Here is a 21,054-nt window from a genome sequence, read left to right as displayed (position 1 = left end):
TATAAAGACACATGCCCCAGTTTCAAAACATTGCTGCCTTCGAATGAATCTCTTAAGGTGTCATTCGCAGACAGTGTGACACAAATATCTCTCCACATGGCGCTAGCACGTTACTACGCTAACAGTGAAATACTACATAGGGGAGAGTGGGGTAAGATGAGCCATTTTTTACTTATGTGGTCCTCAAGATAAGGGAAAATGAGGCAGAAGTACAGTGAATGGATCTAAAGTATTTTCAGGTAGTGATGGGGAGTCGACTCCAAAAGAGTCGATTCCTCGACTCTGAACAGCCCCAGAGTCGGGGTCAACTCCAGCACAGGAATCGACTCTCGGTGTCGACTCTGTTGCTGTGTCCAGAATCGCTCACTTGTTTACTGATTCTCGAATCCATAGCCTACATAATGCATGGCAGTTAAGTGCATAATGTCTATGGTTAAGTGCACTAAGCAAGGAGTGAACGAAATGAAGTAAGAAATTCGGACACTGACGAATCGCGTCAGAGAGCTGTCGCAGAAACTTTGTCACATACATTTATGTAGCTTACTTTAGAAATAGATAACAGTCGTAGTGACTTTAGTTTGTAATTATACATACCTCCGTGTCAGCTTTAGTATTGATGGTAGCTTATATTATTGCAATAGATTTGATTTTCCATAGTTAACCATGTGCATTAAACCATACATAAAAATAATTAAACTCACACATTAATAAGTGTACATGTATGCATTTTTATGTATTGTATTAATTTTAGTATCTAACTCTCGTGTCCAAGCACTTTTAAGACAGTGATCATGTGTGTTTAGCGCCATCCCCGACCATTATAATGAGATGAATTCATTAAAGAATCCCTGCTTTCTCGTTTATTTCATTCTGACATAATATTCGACCATAGATGTTTTTCGTGACTTTTCACTCGGTAAAATTAGGTATCGGCAATTAGCAACATTGATAAGTTACTCATCAAGTCATCTCTAAATTGGACTAATTTGGACAGTCTCCCTAAACGTGTGTTGTTTTAATGAGGAGATTTTAAGGCTTCGTGTCAGGGGAAAATAAATTGTGTAAGGACTGCCATCTCGGCTTATTTATGTCTGTTTTGATGTACAGTAAATGGAGTCGAGGAGTCGATTCCATCGACACTAACAGTGGGAGTCGGGAGTCGGAAGTCGGAGTCGACTCCAAAAAACCTGGAATCGAACACCCTTATTTTCAGGATGTTTCCTATTATTTTAAATCATCAGAATGCATCTATGACGAAGGGTTCAAAAAATATGACTTCTTATTTAAAAAAAGTGTTCCTGCGGCTCAATTTACCCCAGGTTAGGGGTAATTTGATCCGATTCAGTGGGTAAGTTGCACCATATGGATGTAAACTGACCATCTAACTGAATCTGAATCAAACCCATGTGAAATTGTAAAGATTATTTACCTCTTTTAAAACTAATTTAATAATCAAATTTATTTTTACAAATAATCATATTTCTTTTCTTAAAGCTAACTTTAACAACATAAAACCAACCAAATGACGTTGAAATTTCAATATCTTTAATTGTTTGCATTTCTGAAACAATATGTTGAACATTAAAGAATCTATAGAGAAAGTTTGTTGAGTTAAAGAAAAACTAAATTAGAATGAATGAATGAATTAATAAATGTCAATGAAACTAATAAACATTTTAGGTCAAAAGGGTTCTTGGCATGGTAGTTTTTCTGCATTGTCGACCATGTTAGGCCATTAGAGACTACAGGTGGAAAGATATACATGATTAAGCATCTTTTGATTCGTATCAGAGAAGGATCTGGTGTACTTGTACACTGTCCCTATAAAATAAACTCGAGGAAAAAAACAAACTAAGCCACTTGTGTAATATTACATTGAAATTATACCAGTCAGATACTTCAGAGATTTAACTTCAGTGACTTATGGTGGGGTAAGTTAAAATGCTGGCTCAATTTACCCCACAGCATTTGCATTTACTTTAATGAACCAAAAAAAAAAAAAAAACCCAGTTTTTAAAGTAAATGGGTGCCTTCCACTCCTCCCATGTGCTTCTCCTTTTCACAGTCTGGCAGAAATGATGGGTGGTTTCAAAATATGTGGTCAACATGTCAATAAAAGTGTACGGGGGTGGGTTAACTTACCCACTGGCTCATCTTACCCCACTCTCCCCTACACTAGCATACAAAATAAACACAAATACTAGGTGAAACAGATAAATTTTTAATTTAAAACTTTTATAGATACACCTATGATGTCTACTGTCGGTAGGCAGCTCCCTAGGTTTGAGAAAACAGCGACGGAGTGCCGTAATCTCTCACAGCCATTTATCTTCCTCCTGCAGGACAGGACATCTGAGACGAAGCAGCAGTGATGCTGTGCTGCACAGGAACTGAGCACACAAACAGATGCCTGAGCGCTGAGAGGTTAGGGCAGGTCAAGCTGTTCTTTCACAGAGAAGACGAGAAAGAATTTGCTCCGTGTACCATTTGTTCACGCTTAAAGCTCCCTTGACCGGAAAAGTCAAACTTGAATTGTTACAATGTTTTTTTTGCAGTTAGAACGACAATCAAGGGAAAAAGAGCAACTGGACAACATTGTAAGATGAAGCAGCACTCTTTGGTTTTAACTGTCAAAACAAATGTGCTTACCCACAGAAACAGACGCTAACCCCTTTCACACATACAGTCTTTACTGGTAAATTACCGTTAAGAGATCATTATGTGTGAACAGGATCTAATCAAAAATACCGGCTAATAGTTTCTGGCAATTTAACAGTATGAGAGGTGTGAAATTACCAGTAAATTACCAGTATGATGCTGTGTGTGAACAAAGAATTACTGGTATGAGCAGGTACGAGGTCCGAACGCACTGACGTGACTGCTTTGGGCCAATCATAGACCCTTTTTACACGTTCTGGTTGATCGGATCACAAGTGGATGAGGGAGACACATACCCGTTTGCACCTGGTGTTTTACAGTAATCCGTCTCTTTTGTCCACTTTCGACCACTTCTGTCCTAATTTCTTTGAGGGGAGGGTCTATGGGTAGGTAAATGTATGGGTTTCTTCAGAAGTTTTCATCTAATAGGCGAAATAACCGTGCGCAATTTGCATATGAACACAACCGGGGACTACAGGAAAACATACAGAGAGCATCAGCTTTTGTTTCTGCTCTGACAGCCGCAAGACTGCATTGAAAACAGTAAGTACATGTTAGAAAACAGAAATGTTTAGAGAACTTTGTGCTTAGTACGGTTTTTCGTCTTCAAACCAAATTTATGGCATCAGCCCCAAAGTTTAAATCCCATCTGGCTAGTGTGCTTCATATAATGTTTACGCATTAAGTCAGTGGAGAGTAGGTCTTTTGTGGCTGTTCAAACACGTTCGACCATGTGAGCGTCTACACCATAAACGCAATCTGGTCGAATGCGTATTTAACCACCTCTGGTCGAAAGTGGACAAGCTCAAAACCTTTTACACTCTGTTTACACCTCGTCATCCACTTGTGATCCGATCGACCAAATCTTAATACCAGGTAATACCACTTTTTTGTTAATTGCTATTTTTTGTATATTTTGTCGGGTTTTTTTAGTTTATTGGATGATTGGGTAACTAGTTGAATAATAAGGTCAGATGTGATGGATCATGTTGAAATAATTTGTACCTTTCAGTGCACTTGTTGTTTGCCAAGTGAAGACCTTTGGGTCAAAACATTGTTTATTTGAATAAATTGATCTTCGGGAGCAGCAGTGGCAGTGTGCCGATTCTTGTTTATTTTTAGTGATGCGCTTTATCTGATCGAGCATGTGCCTAAAGTTTCTGGATGTGCACATATTTTTTTGAATTCGATCGAGGCATCATTGCCATATATGCCTAAACAAACCAAACTAAGTGAGAAAACATGGCAGGTTCTGAAACAAATGCTCCAAACGAGCCAGGTGTGAAAACACATACGTGTGAAGTAGAGAATCCTGTGGTGAACAGCCAAAAAAGACACTGCTCCAGAGCTAAGGGGGATGGAAACAGCTTATTAATGAAACCCTTAATTGGGAATAATAAAAAATGCCAATGAAACACAAATGCTGCATCATCAGTCAGAATCAAAGACCACACCTGCCCTCGGCCACTAAGACAAGAATAACAGAATAACAGAATCACAAAATAAATTATATGATCAAACAACTTGCTTTTAGCAAAGAATAAACAGAGCACAGTAGAAAACAAGATCAAATGGGACAAACCCATTCATGGCTATAATTAACAACATCATTAGGAACCAGTGAATCAGTTTTAAACCAAAAAATAAAAATAACAGCTGAGCCCAAAGTTTCCAGAGAGGCACGAGTCTCCATGTGCCATTAGACCACAGGGTTACAGGAGAAATAAATCTTTCATTCTGAAAATTACTCATTTTCCTGTCAGAAGCCATTTGGAGGTTACCCCAGAATATGAAGAACAGAGTTTGAGAAGAAGGCTAACTGGATGCCATCTTAGACTGCTTCCAGTCAGATAACAGGTGGATTATTCTTTACTATACAGGGTGTGTTTGGCACAACCTGTTCTAATTAAAGCACGTGGTGGTGGACCGGAATGAACTGAGTACCAATCCTTGAAGAAGGCAGATCTATTAGTTCCAATCCTTTGCTAGCAAGCTCTATTAAATCTATTAAGTAATACTTATGAGGGTGAAACAAATGGTGGCAGTATATGCAGTGAAACACCACAACCCCCACACATTTTTTGTCCAAGATGGCCCATCTGGAGAGTGCAACAAAAGGCTTGTTGAGTCTGAGGCATGGTGGGATAGTGATGACCCTCAGAATCTAATCCCTTAAGGCAAATCACACACTCAAACCCAGTCCCGGACGAGAGGAATTACAATCACCACTACTTAAGCAGCTGGAGGAGGGGTGAACTCTGCTGAACACTCCATGGTTTGCCATCTCTCTCTATATCCTGTGCATCTCAGGCTTTGTTCTCCTGGCATGTCTTAAGGCCATAGAGGCTGAGCTGACATGGATTAGGAAAAAGCTTCTCAAATGACAAGTGAATGTCGGCCTCCCGGGAATAGCCACAAACAGGATTTCACAATCACAGTTAGATTAAATCCTCACTTGTGTTGTCACGATACCAAGGTTTCAAGGTATACCGCGGTTTGAATTTCAAAACCACAAATATTTTCCATTATACCGTTCCTGTAGTATGAGCGGTCTCGTCAAAGACGGAAAGTTGTTGTGTGCCTCATAGAGAGGTGGTTGGTGTGAGCAGTCTGTCACCTGTGTGTAGGATGGCCGAAGGAGGTGAACCCCCGGAACTTTCCCCCTCCTCTAAAAAGACAAAGTCTGCTGTACAGGAATTTAAATTCGGGTACCGAAAACATTCAGATGGACACGGCTTGAAGGAGGAAGGACATTCAATTTGTAAGACATGTTTAAGAAGAGTGGCTGCTAGAGAAGGCAATACGTCAAGTTAGTGTAGGGCTGGGCGATATATCGCATGCGATTGTCACGCGCATTTCGTCAGTAAAGCCGGTTCCCTGATTACCACGAAATTGCCATCACCTGCTTTCAAATGGAGCGCCATTTAATAGACAGAACCGTAGATCACTGACAAGCTACGCAATATCGCGTTCATTATAGCAGATTAATCGCCTTCGATAATGAATCAGGGAACCGGCTTTACTGACGAAACGCGCGTGACAATCGCATGCGATATATCGCCCAGCCCTAAGTTAGTGTTAGCAAAAATATCGATATTTCAATCATTATCGATACTGAAATATCTGAAATGGTTCCAATGCTTCTTTTCTGCAGTATCGATACACAGATAGCAGCTGCACGTTCTCACTTTCTCTTCTCTCTGACGGCGAATTGACACACACCCGCCTCCTCTCACTCACTCGGTTGAATAGTGCTTATATTGCGTATAATTTTAGTCATTCCTGCAGGTTTCACACTCACACCAAAAGTGCATGCACCACTGATCTATATTAGTGGCGCGCACATAAAGCCACCTCTCAAACAGCTCGCAAGAACTAAATTGACTTCCATTTCGTGGCTTATTGTGCTTAAACGGTCAAATACATGCAAAATGATGTCAAAATGCAGTTTTGGAACGTAAATAGAAAGAGAAATGCATGTTGTGTAACAGTATATTGGATCCGTGCATAAACTCTTAAAATGACTGACTCTTGACTGAATAACTTATAACTTTAATTGTAAGAATTAATCTGCATTTCATTTTTACAATGAAAATGATCCAGTGTTTTTACTTTTGATTACTTTAATTTCTGTATTATTTTTACCTGAATACTATTGTTAGACCCACTTGAAAAACTTAAAGGGATAGTTCACCCAAAAATGAAAATTTGATGTTTATCTGCTTAACCCCAGCGCATCCAAGATGTAGGTGACTTTGTTTCTTCAGTAGAACACAAATGATGATTTTTAACTCCAACCGTTGCCGTCTGTTAGTCAAATAATGCATTGAAACTGTAACACAATATATAAGAGTCAAATAAACATGCACAGACAAATCCAAATGAAACCCTGCGGCTCGTGACGACACATTGATGTCCTAAGACAGGAAACGATCGGTTTGTGCGATCCGGTGTGTGAGGTCTGATCGCGCTCTGACAACGGAAGTGATGTCTCGCTCTCATTGAAGTATAAGCGTGAACGCTTCCCGAACGCACTCCCGTCATCAGAGCGCCTTTTTTAGACCTCACACACCAGATGCTCAAGGCAGTTGGACATAGTGGTGTATTAGAGGTAAAAAATTATATAAATACTGCTCGGTTTCTCACACAAACCGTTCGTTTTGTGTCTTAGGACATCAGTGTGTCTTCACGAGCCGCAGGGTTTAATTTGGATTTGTCTGTGCGTGTTTTTTTTTACTCTTATAGACGATTATATTCTTATATTATACAACTGTCAGACTGCAACGGTTGGAGTTAAAAATCATCATTTGTGTTCTACTGAAGAAACAAAGTCACCTATATCTTGGATGCCCTGGAGGTAAGCAGATAAACATCAAATTTTCATTTTTGGGTGAACTATCCCTTTAAAGCCATGTTTATTTCATTTATCTCTTTATTCTATTGTATTTATTTGTGCTGTTGTTTGCAATTTATTTTTTCTTATTTCAGAATTCAAATATTAATTCTATTTAATTATCTAACCTAACATACATTTACAACTGTTCCAAAATATTTTATGTTGCTTCAAAATAAAATATTGTGTTCAATATGTGTGTGTTCAATGGGGAAAAGCTGTTTTTATCCCAGACATTTAAAAATAACACATTTTAGAGCTGTAAACACAATATTGTGAAACCGTGATATTTTTGCTTAAGGTTATCATACCGTCAAAATCTCATACTGGCTCATGCCTAACTAATACCAGTAAAATTTCATTGTTCTCTCCACCAATTTAAGTACCATAGTAAAAACTATTGTACTACTTACTATTTAATCATTTTATTTAACTATATGTCATGATAGTTCTTCTGTAGACACAAGAGCTTGATCCACTGACTGCCTCTGTTATTTTCAAACTTAACAGAAGTTGAGTTGCTGCGGCCATTAAAGCCAACTGCCGAGAGTCGCGTCTGCATCGCATCAGATTGTCTGTTCTCCACTTTGCTGTGAGTTTCTTGGTACAGCAAGGTTAACATGGGTTAATTCATTCAATGGTATTATTCGTACACTGCACTCGAAGCTCCCGCTGAATTGAAGTAGAATGTAACGAAATAAGAGGGGAGTTCTGCAGTGAAATCTGAACACAAACAGTCATAGGAGATGCATCTGAAACGCGTTAATGCCAGATGGAAACAGTAATGCGCTTTGACTGAACACTTGAGATCAGATCACTAAAAACACATCTTAATACCAGCAGGAAACAAGGTCTAATTTGCCCATTATAAATGAAACGCCTAAAAACACCTGGTGAATTGGTTAAAGTAGAAAGTCTTCATGCATACAGACTCCCCTATGAAGACTTTCAGTCCTGACAAAGCTATCAGAACTTTTACTCCATTCAAGTGAGCTGTTTTTGAAGGGTTTCTTAAGCCTGCAGTCAGTCAAGGCAATATAATCATTCAATATAGCTTGATTTAGACAAAAGACAAGAAAAAGAATTTAAAGGGATGAACCTCTGCCTTGTGGCTTTACTCCACACATCCATCACTGAGAACAATAGAGGCTGTCCTAGAAATGCAGCACTTTATTTCAGAGCTTCCTGTCCCAGCTGTGTTTACTCTTATGATTAGTGTTGAAAGAACGGCTGCAGAACCAAATGTCAGCTGGATGCACATCGAACAGATCAATCACTTTCTCTTTCCCTGCCTCCTTCCCTCACACACACACACACACACACACACACACACACACACACACACACACACACACACACACACACACACACACACACACAAACACACATAAATATGGCTAAAACATTTTAAAATAGCAACCAAGAAAACAAATTCATTTAAGAAAGCTTTCATTTAGAAAAAAATGCATCCCAATACACAAAAGTGCTGTTCACACTGAAATAGTTAACCCTGGGTCTCTCTAAACCCTGAAACCCTGGGAAAACAGAATCCTGAGTTATCCTTATTCACAATAGGGATTTTCAAACTGCGCATAACCCTGGGTTATCATTGTTCTAAACAGCGCTTTTAACCCAGGGTGAAGGAACGTTTCACGCTTGTAATTTAGAAGTGGGGTTAGCACCACTTTTTACCTGGGGTTATGAAACCCTGCTCTGGAGCAAGGTTAGCACTGCTTTTTTGGGTAAATTATGTGCAGTGTGAAACGTATTTTGTTGTTTCATAACCCTGGGTAAATAAAGCAGTGCTAACCCAGTCTCTAAATTACAAGTGTGAAACGTTCCTCTACCCAGGGTTAGGAAAGACAATAATCCAGGGTTAAGTGCAGTGTGAAAAGCTCTAAAGATGATTGCTAGTTCTACGGTTGTCAAACGTACCGGTACTTAAAAAAAAAAAAAAAAACAGGTTGACGGTACCATATTTTCTGCTGTACCATTAGTAAAAAGTAAAGGGTATATTCAGTAACTGCTGATAGACGCTGCTTTCAAACGCTCTCGATCATGTTTATTTGAGTGCTCTCTGAGCGTCAAAGGTTTCTATTTACAGCGTGTTTTTACAAGAGTAGAGCATTGTAGCCAATTATATCTGTTGAGCATTTCTGGATTGATAACCATATTTAAATGCGCGACTGAATTGGAAACTCTGATGATTGAAAGTGATAACCAACGGACAAGACAAAAAGGGACAACATTTTTTTAAAGCTGCAGTCCGTAACTTTTTTTGGTTAAAAATTATCCAAAATCAATTTTTGAGCAAGTACATAACCAGCCAGTGTTCAAAACTATCTCATTATCTTAGCTCGATTCACAACGGTAAACTTGTAATAATGTTTTATAATAAGAGCGACATGGTGGATTTCCACGGGAAATTTGAGCATGCAGCAGTTCGTCGGTGCGTCATTACGTCACATCCGTAAACAGAAATAAGGAGTCAAAGCTAATCAGTTTTATCACGTGAGGATGCAGCTGGTAGCGGATCATTTATAGCCTGTTCTCACAGCAGCTGATCATTTTGATGGCGGATTGTAATCCAGAAAGATCCAAATGACAATCATCAGTAACAACTGGAGATTCACCCGTAGTCAAAAAGCAAAAGACTTTGGACTGTGGACTGGCTACAGAAATTGAAATCTACAGGTAACATTAATATACACATAGTCATAGTAATGCTGATGTTGTTAACATTAACGATTTGAGAACAATATAACAGTAATAATAATTTGCACGGTTTGGCATGATCCGAGCTAGGCGATCGTTAGATTTAATCATCATTGGCAGCGCGATTTATTGTAGGCCTAATGCTTTTTTCCTCAGTTGGTCAGAACAAAAGTGGCGGACATGTTACTTACTTGTTCAGATGATATTTTCCAGTGAAAATTCTTATATTGGTCATACTTTCAAGACGTAGAATCTGTGATTCTGAAGTTCAGTATCCACACCGGTGCGGTGACTGACAGCAAACATTAGATTCATCCACGCTGACGAGCTGTGCCGAGGCACAACGCACGTACAGATAACTGTTCCGCATATGACTGCAATTGCGGGTTTCAAACAAGAGATGGCGACAAAGAGGAAAAAACACGGACTGCAGCTTTAAGTACCTAATTCAACAGTTTTTGCTCTGGTACCAAAATTGGTACAGAGAACCACAACATTTTACTTGTATTGGTACCGACTACAGAAATTTTGGTACCGTGACCAGCCTACTTCCATTAGAGTTCCTCGCCTTATATTTTTAACATTAAAGGGATAGTTCATCCAAAAATGTAGTCGTTGTTTACTAACCACTATGTTGTTTCCAACCTGTATTACTTTGTTTCTTCTGTGGAACACAAAAAAGATATTACAAGAAATATTTTAGAGTTTGTTTGTTCATACAATGGAAGTCTTTGGGCACCAATCCTGTTTGGTTACTAACATTCCTCAAAATATCTTTTCTGTTCTCCAGAAGAAAGATGGCTATGCAGGTTTGGAATGACATGAGGGTGAGAAAATGACCAAATTTAATTTTTTAGTGAACTATCCCTTTAACACAGCTACTTCTGCACCCCACAATACCAATTGGTGTCCAGTGACATTAGTACTCTCTAACAACTCAATTAAAGGCCAATTTACACTGCACCAACAGAAGTTGTTTTTATAAATTATGCTGACATGATTTATAAAAAGATGTAACATGAAAGAAAATTATTCAGTTGAATAGCTGTATTAATATTCCTAAAGCTTTCATTTAGTCGCCATTCACTATGTCGACCTGAACATGAACAGGCCATATGTTCAGCTAGTTTAGTCTCTGGTGAACTCATATAGGGATTTGTAACTCAACAAGCCATAATTTTCATCGAGATGTATCAGTGGACAGTCTCTGAAGCACAAAAAAAGAAAGAAAAAAAGTTAGACAAACATGACTGTGATTTGGCAGTCTCTCCTTGGACAGCCTGGAAAGATGGTCAGAAGGAAACCGTTGACTGGACTCTAGACAGTGGCTCGCTGCCTCCGGGACGCATTCAACACCCGTCTTACCTCACCTGCTTTTTATAGCCAGCTCTAAACACATTGGCCACGTGCACAGAGGCTGCCCTTGTGCAAATACTTCTGAACCAAATATAATCTCCAGAAGACAGAAACACATCATCAAATTGACCAAGATTACCCGCTAATGGTCAAAACATAAAAGACTCAAGTTTCACAGAATAACGAAAGCCTTCTCAATTTAACAGGCTTGAGGAATAACATCTTACATAAAGTGACTCACAGTTAGTAAACATTAAAAGCACTTGAAAAGAAATTCATAATGACTGTCCCACAGAATCTACACATACACACACCCTCTGTACAATAGACATTTTACAGCACACACCACCTTATATGGGGAAAATGTGTAAAGGGTGGACATGATATATGGTTTTCCAAAGAGCGGTTTGCTTCACAGAATTAGGGCCAGGAACTTTGAGGGCGAGTTGTAAAAATAGATTCGTAATGTTCCTTAGGACAGTGAATTGAACTACTGTTTTAAAACGGCAGCCCAAGATATGTAAGACTTCTATAAACTCCACAACTTAAATAGGTATTGCATGGTCCAAATATCACATGAGAACTGTAACAACACAAGAAAAAATGATATATTTCTTCAATTCAGTTCAGTAAGGAATCGCATATTAGACCACAGTAACCCCTCACTCTATATTGAGGTAATAAACTATTATTTTACATTCACCACACCCTTCCACCAAAGGTTCAATGATGCTAGCATGTAAGACTGACTGTCCACCTTTCATGCAATAAAAAAGTCACATTTCTCACTTGGTAAAACAAGACTGACTAGTTAATAAGGTGTTACAACCTAGATATGTAACCTAAAGAGAACATGATCAACACACATCTGCCATCCCGTTATTTCACTTATACAGATTATTTTCTTTGTTGGAAAGCAAAATACAAATTGCAGTTTGAATATTACATTAATTACCACCCTTTCTCATTTATCACTTTATTTGCACATAACTTTTCTTCATGTCATTATTTTCTTAAGCAGAAATACAGTATTTTCTTCCACAGAGAGAGCAGTGGACACAAATAATGGCTTTAACCATTTCAACTATACCTATCAGAAAATATTAGACAACATAATATATAAACATTTAATCACCTCTGAAATAATAATAAAAAAACAATAACAATTCTGTGAAAAGTAACATTTTGCTCAGCAAATGCTAAATCTTATTTTAAGTCATCTTTTAGTTTTTGCTTTTTAGATAATATTGATGATTGTCATACAGTTTATGTTATTAATATAACAAATTACCTTATATATGCAAAAAAGCATATTTATTTATATAAAAAGTGTTTTATTCCGTTAGTTGCAAGCTGACAAAAACAATTTACTGAGCACTTGTAAAAGATTTGTTTCGGTGTTCACTTCTGTTCAAATTTTATAAATAAAGATGAATATATAACATTTAGAACGTCATATAAACATTTAAATAATACAAAACATATATCTTTTATTATTTCAAGTTGCATTTTCATGAAAGGAAAGAAAGGGGAAAATCTAGCTGTAGTTTCTCATACCCGCTCGAGATAAAGCCACATGAAACACAATAACCACTAGAAATTAGATTTGATTAAATACTACAAACAAAAACACAGATAACTTTTACTTACCATATATAAAACCCGGCGACAGAACGGGTTTGGGACATAGCCGCTTCTATGAGCTATTTTTAAGAGCAACAATTCAAAGTTTTAATCCAGTTCTCCTCTCTCCAGATTGAGCACGCAAACTCCAGCAGCTCCTCAACTCTCGCTACACTGCGTGGACAGATTGCCACGCCCATAAACTTAAAAGACAGCACAGCCTACCAATCAGATTGAAGCGGTCGCAAACCTAATTAGATTCCGTACAGAAAAGATCCAATCACGTTTCAGGAGGCGTGGAGTTCAGTGTGTTTATAAGAGTAACGCGTGTTTGGTTGCTGGGTTACATTATTAAGGTCTTTTAAATAGCTGTTAGGTGACAGGTAGCTACTGACTCTTATATTATTTGTTTAAAACTGTAGGTTTGTGGCTGTGCAGTTTAATAGGATTTTTCTGAGAGAAAGTTCAGAGGTTACCCAGTGGTGTATATCAAAATCCTTGTTTGGTTATTGCACATGAAACCTAAATGATGTTTGCTCCCATATATCTCACTGTTGATTCACTCACATGGTAACAGCTTCAGTTTATCACCACAGAGTGGTTTATGAGTGCAATGTATGATTAATTTACAGATTGAAGATTTATGCATTGAGCCATCTGAGTGTAATCTTTGCCAATATATATATGTAAAACACAATAAAGTTGCCATTTTGTTTCTGCAATAAACAGAAGAAGTGAGGACAGTCACATAGGTATAATAAACCACCTCTTATCAAGCCGTCTGGGAGTTCCAGGACAGGATGTAGTCAAAGCTTGCATCCAATTAACAGTCATGAAATCCTTGTTTTCCATTTTTCATCCACAATTTCTCCAGATAGCACCATTTATTCTGGGTCAGATGCTCATCACATGCATGTGCACATTTATTAGATCAGAACTCATGCTAAAACAAAAGGTCTATGTCTGAGGTCTACACACAAATATATAGTTATTTCGATACCCTTAAAGAACCATAGAAAGCGAGATATCATGGCATGTTTATAAGGTTTTTTAGTCATACGGTGTTCGACTCGTGTTGAATGCTGTGGGCTCTGTATACGAGAGTGTGTGTGAAAGAGAATCTGAAGATTTCTGTACAAAATCGTACACACGTGAACTGACATGATGAACAGAGCTCAGGTTTTCTCTGGCTCCTCAGTGCTGTCTCTTAGCAAACCTCAAACCACTTTCTAATCCAAACAAGATCTGAACAGCCACAACGTAGAGGTCATAAATTATGTAAAAACATTCATAATACTGCTTAAATTTAATTAGCATGTTTAAATTGCATCTTCATTTTAGACCTAATCAAAGCTACATTCTATTAATAAAACAAACATGTGCCCAAATGTGAGAGAATAGTATTAATATCCTTTATTCTTAGTTGGGATGTTCTGTGTCTTTAATGAGGATTTTATGAGCAGTACCGGTTCACTTGTTTTGAGCATTGCACTAATTGCTAACAGACTATAAACACTTGGGTCTGTGGCTATGATTAGAATAGCATCACTTGCAGTGTATATTATAGGCTATTGTGCACACTGCAGAGTATGCAAACTTTGTGAGTGCATGTAATACCCGAAAAAAATACCAGACAAAACTAGCAGTATGTAAAGCTTATAGGGACATCCCACCATTATAACCCTGTATATTTATACCCTTCTCAGTTGTGCACTCATTTTTGGTTATCATATGTGTTTGGATGTTCTGCATTTAGTACTTCTGTGTTCTTTGTCATCCGCTGAATTATCTTGTTTCTGAAACTGCTGCAAAAATCCTCGCCTCTGCTCATCCTTGTGTCAAACATGACAGAAGAATAAAAGACCACAATATGGGCCAAGCAGCTGCCTTCCTCCACCCAGAGAACCAACTCATGTCCCTGTATCAAGGGGGTCACCGATTTTGTGGGGGACTTCATAGATCTGTGTCATCAGTTCCTCTGGATAAGTACATGCTGTTGGAGTGGGCTCGATAACCACCTCCTGCAGTCCATATAGTGAACTCCAGTTGGCCGATTCTCCAGTACATTGAGTATGCAATGTGGCTGGCTGGCTGGTTCCTCCTATACTCCACCACCTTCATGACCATTCCCCTCATTCCAGGTCCAGTTCCTCCAGAGAGCGCCCCAACCCCAGAGGTAATACCAGCCACCACGGACCCTGAGTCTGAGTGAGAACCCGCCACGGACTCCAAGCTGAAGCCCACCATAAACTCTAAGCCAGATCTAGAGCCTGTAGAATAGTCCATCCCAGAGCCAGAGCCTGCTGCCATGCCCGTCCCGAAACTGGTAGGGTAGGAATTGCTTAAGCCGCATTTCTGCAGGAACTTTCCCCAGGAACTAGGGACTTTGGGGTGGTGATTCAATCACAGGGAATAGGGTCTAAATGAAGTTCTGGGTAAAAATTCTTTTCATTTTCAAAGTTCAGGAACTTTTGGGGGTGGGACTTGGGCGCTGAACATGCTGATTGGTTAAGTTCATGCAGCATTTTATGTCAACCACCATTTTTAAAATTCTGCTGTGGTGCATGCAGTAAGAGTTGTTTGCTATTCGAATCAACAATGGAGTTAAAAAAATACAACCGATGGACCAACAACAAGGTTTGGGCTTCATTAAGCTTATATATGAAGGATGAAATCCAGTGGGAACTGGAAAGTTCTACTTCATTGGACTAATTTGCCTAATCTTCACAGATATGGGGGGAAAAGGTCCTGGGACAAATTGTTTCAGGTTATTTTAGTGGAAACACAGCTTTATAGACTTGTAGACTACAGAACCAATCCCCACACTAGTACCCACCCTAGAATGCCTTCCTGATCCGTTGGCTTCGCCTTGGCTCTGGCTCTGGCTCCTCCACTGGCTCCAGTGTCCAGATATGACGGCTCTTGTCAGCCCTCCAGCTCCACCATTGTGACCACGGTCTCTGGGTCACCCACAACCACCTCAGAGTGTGGATACTTCGACTCTGCCCTGGATTTCACCTCACCCCATCAACTCATTGGCTCCACCATGTCCTGTCATCCCTCCGGCTGCACTAGGGTCCCTCATCTTACCATCTCTGCCTTGGTTCATCCTCCCTCTGGCTCTGCTGTGGACTTCCGGGTCTGCAGCTCCACCTATTCCATCCACTCCTTCGGCTCCACTGTTGTCTTCTCTCCCATCAGCTCTGCATCTTTTTTCCTAAGCCCCCACCCCCACCTTGGATCCTCCGGCTCCACCTTGGCCCTTCGGCCCAGTGCGGTCACCCTGGCTCTTCAGACCTTTAGCTCTGCATTGGTCTCCAGCTTCACTGACTCCGCCCTGGTCAGCAATTCTTAAAGTCGCCATGAAATCAAAATCGAAGTTTTTTGGCTTTTATTGTAAATATGTTAGCCTTACTCTTATCTATAAGCTAGTGTGCTCCAAAACAATGACAAAATTCGTATTTAGAAGATATAAGCATTCAAAACTAACAGTCTCTCACTTCTGCCAATATGGATCAACAGTTTTGATAACATCACCCTGCACTTCAGCTTCTCATCAGATTTTCTGTCCAATCAAATGCTCTCTAGGATCTGAAGTGTCCCGCCACCTAAATTATAAACAGATGCTAAAACTGCGGCTTAAGTCGTTCACTTGTTCACACATTTATTATTTTCTACATAGTGACTGGCACATAGTGCACTATATAGGGTATAGGGAAGGATTAAGACAGTGTAAATATGCTTTCCATTGAGGCGAATGAAGTCTGGTTTCACGTTAGTGTCACGCGAACCACTACAGCATGCACTATCTGCTTTGGTCCAGAGACACGATAGCACAGAGCGGATCATATGCGCGAGTCGGCACAGACCACAAAAAGTATTGGACCCATTTGAATTCTGCACAGAATGCTATATTTTAAAGCAATAATGGCAGATATTAGGAGAAGAAATGGATAGAGATTAGAACTGAGGCTTTACCAAGTTCAACAGCTCTGGCCGAGCTGTGATATAAACGAAACACTATTGGCTATTTTAAAAAAGGGGAGGAGCCGTTCGATATGTCTCGCCATGTTTTCCAGTTTCAGTGAAAATGACATCAACACAATGAATAATGCTGCGCGTTCCAAGGCACTTCAGTGGACCTTTAAGGCTCTGCCGTGGGTCATCATCCCTGCAGCTGTCAGAGCATCCCGGTTCTGGTGTGGCTTCATCTGCTCAACCCTGGGTCAACAGGTCAGTAACCCAGTTAACCTGGACGTCCTAGTTGTAACAAGGCACTTATTAACCATTCAAATGAAATTTGTGCCTATAGGTTATGTCGTAAGGTTAAGTAGTAAAAGAGTTAGACATCCACAGCTATATTAATGTTTCATTTCTTCTTTAGATGAACTATTCATAGAGAAACAAAATTAACAGTATGTACAATGATTTCGTTTCAAAACAGTTTTTAAAGGGATAGTTCGCCCAAAAATGAAAATTATTCCATGATTTACTCACCCTCAAGTCATAGTTATATTAAAAAAATATCCTTGCTCTTCCCAGTTTTGTAATGGTAGTGAATGGCGCTCCTGATTTCCAATGGGTTTTTGTAAGCAAAATATCCGTATTTAAATCTTTATTAACTACATTGACTACCTTCCTGCAGACAGCCTACGCAAATCGTCTTGCGCCAAAAGAGTAATCTCTGACCTGAGGCAATGATGAACGCGGAAGCACAGGATAGAGCAAAACAAAACACCGGTCACAAATTAGAAGTCTAAAACAAGAATTTTTAAGGAGAAATGTTGGTGGATTTCGATATAAGAAAAGGGGAGCTTTAAATATGGATATTTTTCTTACAAAAACCCATCGTTTTGTTTCAGAAGGCCTTTGGAAACCCACTGGAGCCGTATGGATTACTTTTGTTATGGATGGATGGATGCACTTTTTTGGACTTCAAAATCAGGAGCTTCATTCACTACCATTATAAAGCTTGGAAGCCAGGATATTTTTAAATATATCTGATTATGTTTGTGTGAAAGAAGAAAGCCATATACACCTAGAATGACTTGAGGGTCATCACTTTAAGGTTAGGTTGACGATAAATGGAATATGACCCTTTTGAAATAAAATCGTCAGCAGTCATTTTTATTATTATTAATCCAAATATGGCTTTTAGTTGTTAATTCTATTAAAATGTGAGTGCAATCTTAAAGTTGTCAATACAGTACATCAAACAATATGTCTGTTCTTTGCATATTAATTTCAGGATATTTTTTTGTTCCAACCCTCGAAAGTGCGACTCCCACTGCTTTCTCAAGGAAAAGCAATTTCTCATGTGCTGAAGAGTAAACAGAGTCTGGAGATACTGTGTTCAGAATGGCAGAGAAACAGGATCTGCTCCTTCCAAACAATAGCATTATCAGAGTCGGTGCGGCAAATGTTCATGTGACCTAACTGTTATTTGTGATGAAGAAGGATTCCTCATTTTCGCTGCTGTCCTCTAGATAAAGCTCTCTGGCTGTGAGTGTGAGTGTAGGACAGAAAGGTGTAAGACTAGATTATGCATGCATGAGCTGTGAGGACATTCTCCCTTTGTCTTCCCTCGATCAATAAAATAGCCAGCATAGAGACCCGGTCATCAGGCCACAGCCACACACCCACATACACCTCTCTGAAGCGTGTGCAGGGTCTGTGTGTGTGTGAAGATGTGTTATGCCCCCTGATGTCAGTCATTCTCATTCAATTCTCACATGTTCAGATTGGTGTGAGCTGGTGCATTGCTCATGCAGGGTGTTTATGCAAGAAGTATTCCCGAAGGAGAGAGAGAGAGAGCTGGGAGAAAGATCTGAATAATCACAGCTTAGATTTTATGATCAGGCGAAAAGAGAAGAGGGCTGGATTGGCTGATCTTAAAAATCATATCGTAAATACATACAATACCAACCAAAAGATTGATTATATTTATAAATATATTAATTTTTAAGATTGATATTTCTTATGGTCATACCCATAAAAATCATTCTGTCTTATTTGATACAATAAATGTCTAAGGTCTTTAAATTGTTAACATGTATGATCACAAACTAAAAACCTGCTGCACACAATCTTCTACATGCATTCTGTCATCTCATTGATAGTTTATACCTTTAAAGCAAGTGAAGGGCATTTTAATATCATTCTAAAACTAATACTTGATTATCCATACATAATTTTTAGAAGAATCATGTTAAAATACGAGTATCAAATATGATACATCAGGCTTTTGAGGAATGTTTATTATATTATCCCCCCATAATAAAAACTACAGAGATTTGATCATAAAACAAAGCATTTAAAGATTACCACATTAATACATATTATTGGGAGATAGAAACGACAACTGATATTTATATGCATTTTATGCAAGTAGTCTATGCTGTTATTTACATTACAATCTTTCAGAATTCCATCTTACCATATAAATATCAGCAACTGCAATAAATCGGTAACACTAACAAATCGGTAACAATAAACTACGGTAACACTGTACAGTAAGGTTTCATTAGTTGAATACTTAAGTTAACAAACTATGAATGAACAAAACTTCTACAACATTTATTAATCTTAATGTTAATTTCAACATATACTAATGGGTCAATGACATGACGGGTCATGTTTTGTCCAAAGGCCTTAATACTAATAAAAAACAAAGATATGACATCCAAAGTATGTAAGGTAGTGCAACTAGGGTCATTCAGTTTAACCATCCATAGGGCCAATACAGCCATTTCATTTGTGATTAAAATATCTTAAAATGTAATAAATGTATGTATGTTTTATTCTTACATGATTTTATAACATCATATATCAACATATTGCAAAATGGTATTAAAATTATGTGTAGAAGTCGTTGCTTTGTTATGAGAAAGAATGACCGGAAAAATAATTTAATTGATGTCATTCGGAGTAACCAATATAAAGGGACCATTTTGGATCAAGTCATGCGGTCAGTAACGTGACAGGATGTGACATCATTCAGACACCTGCAAAGGACCACATGGTCATGAAGCAAAGTAACTAAATCTCTCTTATCCATTTAAAAAATTCATGTTTTCACTTGCTCATACGCATGTCTCGAAACATCAGGTCATTCGGTACAACCGCTATAAAACATGGAAAATGTTGTAATATTTTAAAAACTTGTACTAAATATAAAATGTTTGACTGTCCTTTTGCTAGTTAGCTCGATATCAGCCTGTTAGCATTGTTTGAAAACATCGTCATTCGGTATAACCAAAAGTGTCATTCGGTAAAGCCAAAATTTTGGTTAAACCGAATGACTTTTTGGTGACAAATTTTGTCCATCTTGTAAAAAAATGACAAAAGCAGTGTTAATTGATTATAAAAACCACATATTCTCATTGTTAACACTTAATAAATCTTAATTATTTCTCCATTAGGTTTTTTGTGTGTGTTATAATCAGGTATCTTGAGGTGCAAATATTTTCCCCAATGCATTATGATATATATGATATACACTGTATTTAGTATTATATTTTATACCATTATTAAACCTCCATAAAGTTCCATTTTATCTTGCACATTTAACACAAAAATATAACCATCATTTGCATATTGCATGGTTTGGAAGTGAACAGGGTGGGAAAGACAATACACAAGTGCAGGTCGTGAATGAACAATTTATTTAGAGAGATCAGTATTAGATATTCCCCTGTCGCTAAAATGCGCCTGCCTCATATAGGAACTTTTCTTTTCTTTCCTATGATCCAAAATCAAATAGGCCTAATTTAGCCTGCATCTCTATGCTGTTTATTTGTTAAATGAAAGAGAGTGCAAGGTTAATTTGCATTAAAGGAATATATTCAATTAAAGGAACTATTCCTAAGCTTCTACTTCACACTACACAAACTTTTAAATATTCACACGAAACTCAGCATTTATTCGGCTCCATGCAGGGCGAGTTATTAGCAGGCCAAAGGCCATATGCCAGGTCACAGATGAGTACAAAGATCCGGTCCCGGACCACAAGGGGATCAAACAGGAGAAGGGTTCATTTTCTTATTTCATGCTTTGATGAATCCATATCCAAGGCCTTGCTAAATGGCGATGAAGCTCAAACCTCATTCTCTAATCTGACCGCTTGTTTGGCTAGCAGTGAGTGAGGGAGGCACAGGGGAGCACAGATGCTTGCCGTCATTAATAAGCATGATCATGAATAATTAATCTCCCTAAGTGAGTGAATACTGATGGGGTAAACTGAAGGACCAGATTGGAGTAACCACATGGGAGGCTATACTAGAGATATGAAGTCATTGCCATCCAAATGT

At 38.5% G+C, this 21,054-nt stretch overlaps 1 protein-coding gene across 4 annotated transcripts in view; it reads right to left on the bottom strand.

Moving 5' to 3' along the window:
• The window catches only part of tiam2a (TIAM Rac1 associated GEF 2a), a 136,257-nt gene that overhangs the window by 103,143 nt on the left and 12,060 nt on the right, over window positions 1–21,054 (bottom strand). For 2 of the 4 annotated variants that reach the window (XM_048190567.1, XM_048190575.1), the window contains exon 1: window positions 12,773–15,233. The exons of 1 other annotated variant lie outside the window; for it this stretch is intronic. The gene's annotated coding sequence lies outside the window, so the exon portion shown is untranslated. Of the gene's footprint in view, window positions 1–12,772; window positions 15,234–21,054 lie in introns of those variants that run through there. One more of the 4 variants, XM_048190573.1, reaches the window with a different exon arrangement.

This window comes from Megalobrama amblycephala, linkage group LG5 (assembly GCF_018812025.1).
Source record: "Megalobrama amblycephala isolate DHTTF-2021 linkage group LG5, ASM1881202v1, whole genome shotgun sequence".
Lineage (NCBI taxonomy): Eukaryota > Metazoa > Chordata > Actinopteri > Cypriniformes > Xenocyprididae > Megalobrama > Megalobrama amblycephala.
Note: the sequence above shows the minus strand (reverse complement) of the source record. Positions and strands in the feature narration are given on the sequence as shown.